Genomic DNA, 6,534 nt, shown 5'->3' with positions numbered 1-6,534 from the left:
TCGCCATCTCGGCCCCTTTTGCTTTCCGCCATTGCAAATTTTTTTAATCTCATCCCGCGTATAAGCATGGCACACCCTCCCTCAGAAAACCCTGCTTTCTAGCAACCCCCCGCACAACATGGCACACCCTCCCTCCTCGGAAAACCTCGCTCCATCGAAAGCCCCCCCCCCCCCCCCCCCCCCCCCTTCCCCCCCACAACAACAACATGGCACACCCTCCGCTCCCAAAAAACCTCGCATCGTGAGGAGGGGGTATCATGTGAAAGTGAGGTAGACCACAATGTATGCAAAGACAATCATGACGAGGAGAGGAGGCGTCGTGTCATGGCAAGGTGAAGGGGTTTCCTACCACGATGTCAGCGTGGAGAGTCAAGACGTGATCCGAAGGGATTAGCATGCCATGGTCTCGAAACAAGCATGTAAAAGGGTGCAACACCAGGACTTCCCGAGAGGTCACCCATCCCAGTACTGTTCTAGCCCAAGCGTGCTTAACTACGGAGTTCTGATGGGATCCGGTGTATTAGCATTGTATGACCATACCACAAACACAACGGAATTCCAAAGAGCTCTTGTATACTCACAAAGTGGCATGAGAGAGTATTTATTTCTTTTTTTCATTATTTTTTCTTTTTCATATTAAAAAACCACAATTCAAAATACCTCCCCCCCGACGGTTTCCCCCCTCCTTTCTCCTCTCTCTCTCTCTACTTCTTTCTCTCTCTCCCCGATCTTCCTCTTCCTCATGTTGTTGTTGTTCTTCTTCTTCTTGTTTCTTCTCCTCCCTTCCTCTTCCTTCTTTTTCCCATTTCCTCTTCCCCTCCCCCCTCCCTCCTCCCTCCTCCCCTTCGCCATTGCTATCTCCTCTTCCTTCTTCTCCCCCCTCTTCTTTCTTCTCCTTCTTCTCCTTCCCCCCTGCCACTGCCTTTCTTCTCCACCTTCCCTCCTCTCTCTCACTTCGACAACGCCTCCACCTCCCTGTCGCCCCGCCACCGTCTTCGCCTCCTGCCGCCTCCCCCCAACTCCTCCCTTTGCCGCCTCTCCCCAACTTCTCCCCCCCGACATCATTACTTCTCCTCCCCGCCGTTATTACTTCTCCTCCCCTCCTTTATTACTTCTCCACCCCTCCCCGGCCTTTTACCCCACCCCAATTTACCCCCTGCCCGCCTATTTATCTCCCCCCTAGTTTACCTTCCCGCCATCCCGCCCATTTGTTCCCCCCATCCATGCCTTCATACCCTCTTACCCTGCCCATTCCCCTTTGACCCCTGCCCATTGTCCCCCCTTTACCCCCCTACCCTTTCCCTTAGGCTCCCTTCCCACCACCCACATTCCCCCTCAACCCCCCTTCTAAGCCCCTATTCCCACCCCCCCGCCGCACCCCCCTGTGGAAACCTTAAACCCCCCCTGTAGCACCCGTTCCCTTGCCAACATCTCCATCCCTTTCGTAGCAAGCCACCGACACTCACCGAACTGCCCCCGCTGCAACTTGTAGTCACTCCCGGCACCGACCATTCCTTCCCGCACCCCGCTTGCACATGTTCGTGCGGGTATTCGTGCATGTCGTGGGTGTGTTTGTAGTGTGTTCGAGAATCATTCATATGTCTTCACATGCGAGGACATGCGTCTGGTCTTCTTCGTGCGGTGGTGCGTGCCGTCCGAGCACACGCTGTCGAAGGGTTTTCAAAAGCAAAGTTGCGACCACAGAGGACCTTGACTAATTTAAGGATAGAAGATCAATCAAGCAAGATTACGATTCAATTTGAAAGAAGGTTACCTCAATTTCGGATAATGGCCCTATAATCAACTTGTTCAAGCCTTTTGGTCTCTTGAATGTGGCAAATAGACCTGGATGTATGAAATACTAACTATACTTCACCCGTTTGATTACAACCTTGTTCAACATCAACAGCTTCAGCTTCATAAAAGAAACAAATCTTATTTATAAACTGGCTGCTCAAAAACTGAAGTCCTTCACGTCCCTTCTTGCTATTTCAGAAAGAGATACTCTACAAGTTGTCCATTGATCAGTACTGTATAAGAAGCACCAAGATAATCTGCATGCTGAAGACTAGACTCTTGCTATTTCAGAGAGGAACACTCTGCAGGTTGTTTGCTGATTGTTTTTCAGCCATGGAATACGTATTTTCTTCCAACTACAATTTAGAGAACAAATAGATAATCACCCCATAGCAAGTCCTACTCCGAAGATAAACTGATTTGGGACCGTTGCTATCGTACCATTGTTTAGAGCCACACTTGATCCCTCTTCTGCTCTGCTGCTACTTGTAGACATCTATTAGTCTGCTATCCTGCTAAATTTAGATCTAGAGATATTGCTCTTGATCTACTCTCAATATGCATTTTCTAGCAGTCCATTGTCAGGTATTAGAGATTTGGAAGCCTGTCCTCTTGGCGATGTTGTGTCAGTTCCTCGATTTAGGTGATGGTTCCCTTTGATCAGAACCGATCTGTTTTTGAAGGCCCTCGTCTAGTGCTAGATTCATCAATGGCTCGAAAGAACCTCTTCCATTCGACATACACCCCTTCAATGATGAGGGTAGTCAGGTCCTCAGGGAAGTCCAGTGTGCATACTGCAGCTTCTTTTGTGAAGAGAGGATGCCCATCCTTTTGAATCTCGAACTTTTACTGCGACTGCACAGTTTGGAAGCAATCATAGTAGAAGATTGGGTTCACAAAAGGCGAACAGTCGGGCTCATGGTTGGGGAAATCCATGAAGAGGACGTTGGGGAAAGGGATAACACTTTGCAGCAAGCAGGCAAGCAAAATCCTTCCACATTTGCCATTGCCATCCATGAAAGGATGGATGTTCTCCAAAAGTGAGGAAGAAGGCACCCCCCAACTTGAGAAGAAGCTTTCTTTTCGACCTGGGAGCAATCTGGCCTTTTGCTACCCCCTCCTCCACTGTAATTCCCTCCAGTCTGAATCAGAGTAGACTCCTCTTTTCTTCTTCTTCAATATCTCCCCTCAACTCTGCACCCCTTAGCATCAGCTTCAGCTCCTGAAAATTCATCTTTGGTCATCACAAACTCCTCCAGATTTACATCTTCAGCCAAAGTCATCTTTGAAGTATGTATTTGAAAAATGCGCCTTTTTGTCTTAATATTTGGTAGCGGAAACTCTATCTTCCTGTCTATTCTTCCAGGCCGAAGAAGTGCAGGGTCAAGACTTTCAATGCGGTTGGTAGCAAGTATCACTTTCACATCACCCCTTGCATCAAACCCATCAAGCTGGTTAAGAAGTTCCAGCATAGTCCATTGAATCTCGCGTTCACCTCCACAATGTGCATCATAGCGCTTGGTACCAATAGCATCAATCTCATCAATGAAAACAATTGATGGGGAAAGGTCATCAGCAACTCTAAAAAGCTCTCTGACCAGCTTTGGTCCATCTCCAAGGTACTTCTATATAAGTTCACTACCAACAACACGTAGGAATGTAGCTGACGTAGAATTTGCAATAGCCTTCATGCATCTCTCTCAAGGGATCCTTGCTTTCAAATCCATTTTTAATTTAACAAACGAGATGAAACATCAACTAGAGAGTCTTGGAAGTCCTTGGTGAGCCCTTTCATATCATAGATAGCTATCCTAGAAAGAAGAGAGTGCAAAAGTATAACATCTGTAATAACAACATTTTCTTTGACATGAGAATGATCAAGTTTTATAGGCTAGAGCATACAATACCAAATGGGATTGCTATTTTTGTTATCAAGCTAGATGAAACTAAGATTGTAAAGGATAAGAAAATAGAGAGAATTTATATTTCCCTAATGAATAGGAATCTTCGACCTAGTAGTGAGGGTGATGAAGGCATGGAGAGCTCAGTGCACTTTAGTATACAATCAGAGCAAGACATTTGGTGGTTGGAAGAATTTTAGGTTAGCATAGTTTTTGATATGTTGCACTGGATGTTTTGATAAACTTTTATACCTAAGGTGGTAAGTGCTCAAGTGTTAAAGGGTTTGGATGATATAAAGTGTAGCACATGGCCATAGATTTTTAAAAGCCATTAAAGTGCATGTATAATGTGTCAAGAGATGCTACGACTAAGAGTCTTTGCATTTACTACATAACCATGGCTAAGGAGTGCATGGAAAATGTCAAGCTTCGAAGGCTCAGGAAATGGATATTACAATGATGATTATGCCCTAGCCTCGTTGTTAGAGAAGCGGTTGTTGAGATGGGGGGATACACTTGAGATATTGCAAACCCCCTTGCGACACATGTGATGTTGGTATAATTGAGGTAATGACTGCCGTGAGCCAACTATAGAGCTTGACCCAAAAAGAGAGCGTAGCCCATGAGTATGATTTGGGCCATGTGATATGGGCGGTCGGCAAGGGTGATTTTTACTTTCGACAGCGTGGCTTTGCCGCGGCTCTTTGTGGGGTCGATGGTCTTGCGGTGATCAGGCATTGAACACTTTCGCACAAAGACCTGTATCATCCTGCATCCACTTGTCACTTCATGAGAGTACATGCATGGTATATGCTGCAACTATAATAAACCAGTGCAATGCAAGGAGACATCACTTATCTGAATTCTATGGTGTTGACTTAGATATTTATCACCTGCGCTTAATTAGCTTTTTCTTTTGCTAAAGACGTGAAATACATTAAACGCAGATATGAAAAGTTTGTACAATTGAGAAACATGTCGACACTAAACCATTTAAAGGCAAAAAGTCCTGGCCAGGTAGCATTTGATAAGCCTTTATACAACGTGGGGCTACTCTATTTGTACGAGGCGGGGCGAGTTTGGGTGGTTGGGTGACTGGAACTCTGCTGGTATGGGGCTCCCGTGGGGTTGGGCAGGGAACATGTCGGCCGGGACATGAATGGTGTAGTCCCGGGCCGCCACCATTTCCAAAATGCCTTTAAATAGTTCATTAAATTCTTCCCTGTCCTGAGCTGCCCTTTCTGCCCGTGAGCATCTGGTGCCCGAGCGTACGTTGGGGGTTTGTGCCACTGGTGTTGCCACATTGTGTGCTCCTCCTTGAGCGTCCGCTCCCCTGGCCCGCGGATTCTTCGGCCTTCGGCCGGGGCGGTGTCACTTGGGGCCGCGTTTCTTGGCGTACCTTTTAAGAATGGGCAGGTAGCGCACCGGCGGAGGGGCGTGTGCTGCATGTTCCCCTCGGCTGCGGAGAGCGTCCTTGCAAGCTAGCTGCCCTTGGTTCTCCATGTTTTCCTCGCGGGGGGGCCTATAAGATACGAATCAAGGATTAGGATTTGTCACATGATAAGACCATTCATATGTAAGGGATTATAGTGCAGGTTATCAAGCGCATAGGACGAGAAGGGGAGGGGTGGAGCATGCAGTGTTATTGTAGAGGGATGGCCCCCGTGATGTATATTTAGCCTCTTGTCATTAGCAGATCTTGGTTCACACCGAGTTACGTCGGCTGGCGGTCATGGATTTAGGCAGGGCTCCCCCTCAGAAAGATAGACCAGAAAGGGAAGAAGGTGTATAGAAAGGGACTACACCCTGTCTATACCATCAGAGTTGTTGGTCAAGGCTTCTTATGGCGGTAATGTGGGTTGCATGCCCTTCACTTGGAGGTGGGGATGGTCACACGGCTTTTAAATGCGTGATGAGAGGAGGACTTGAGGAGCTTAGCATGTCAGACCCAACTCTTCTCCTTGTGCTTGACTATCATTACTTGTGTGTGTTGATATTGTTTATACACGGTGACACAAAAATCAGTGTTTATTTATATACATATTTATGAATCCATGTCACTTCACAAGGATAAGAACCAATTGTAGAACTCGGGGTTGTACTGGAGAGTGGCACACGCATCCAGCACTCGTGGCAGCTTACTTAGTAGCGATAGATATTTTGCCACATCGAGCAGCATGGATCCTTGTCCGAGTCTACTGGCAACATGTAACTCCTCTTCAGCGAGAACCTTATCAAACAGAGAGTTTTCTTGGCTAGGTTCAACCAAGTCCGTACCCCGAATGGCAGTCAGCACTCGAAGGGAAGTTGGTGCCACATAGGTTGGGTCTCTTTGAGATCGCCATTTGACCAATCGCTCCTCAGAGACTATCATGATCTGAGCCCCTAGTTCGGCCATTGCAATGCAGCTTTCGCACCAACACTGCTCAAATTGACTCTGGCTTGCTGACAGTCGCTTTAGTTGCTCTATGTCTATGAGATTCGATCGGCAGAGCACTTCATTGAACGTGACAGTTAAGCGCAATTCGTCGGCTTCCTCGTCAAAGATGAGTCGCATGCGTTCATGTAGGAGCCTGTCGTAGTGTTCGTTAAGATGTTCTTGCTCTTCCCAAGATAGAGGAAAGGGCAAGTAATCTCCAAGCTGCTCCTTGGGAATTGTGCCTACGTCTGCAAGGACGTAGACTCGTGCGAACACCTTGAGCTTAGCATCCAATTCAGCTAAGCATTCTGTGATACTTCTATGCTCAACGAGGGCTTGCTCGGTTGCCATCTCATGCAAGGTTCTAGGAGTTTGTCTAGGCTTTAGCATAGCTGGGAGTTCAGGCCTATATGAGCA

At 47.2% G+C, this 6,534-nt stretch overlaps 2 pseudogenes; both read right to left on the bottom strand.

Annotated features, from left to right (window-relative positions):
• Positions 1-424: 424 nt before the first annotated feature.
• Positions 425-542, bottom strand: LOC148011897 (5S ribosomal RNA; annotated as a pseudogene).
• Positions 543-2,972: 2,430 nt separating this feature from the next.
• LOC148011896 (26S proteasome regulatory subunit 4 homolog A pseudogene) lies at positions 2,973-3,488 on the bottom strand (annotated as a pseudogene).
• Between the last annotated feature and the right edge of the window lie 3,046 nt (positions 3,489-6,534).

This window comes from Lygodium microphyllum, chromosome 28, assembly GCF_053477565.2.
Source record: "Lygodium microphyllum isolate KBCC chromosome 28, Lygodium_microphyllum_v1.1.10, whole genome shotgun sequence".
Classification (NCBI taxonomy): Eukaryota; Viridiplantae; Streptophyta; class Polypodiopsida; order Schizaeales; family Lygodiaceae; genus Lygodium; species Lygodium microphyllum.
Note: the sequence above shows the minus strand (reverse complement) of the source record. Positions and strands in the feature narration are given on the sequence as shown.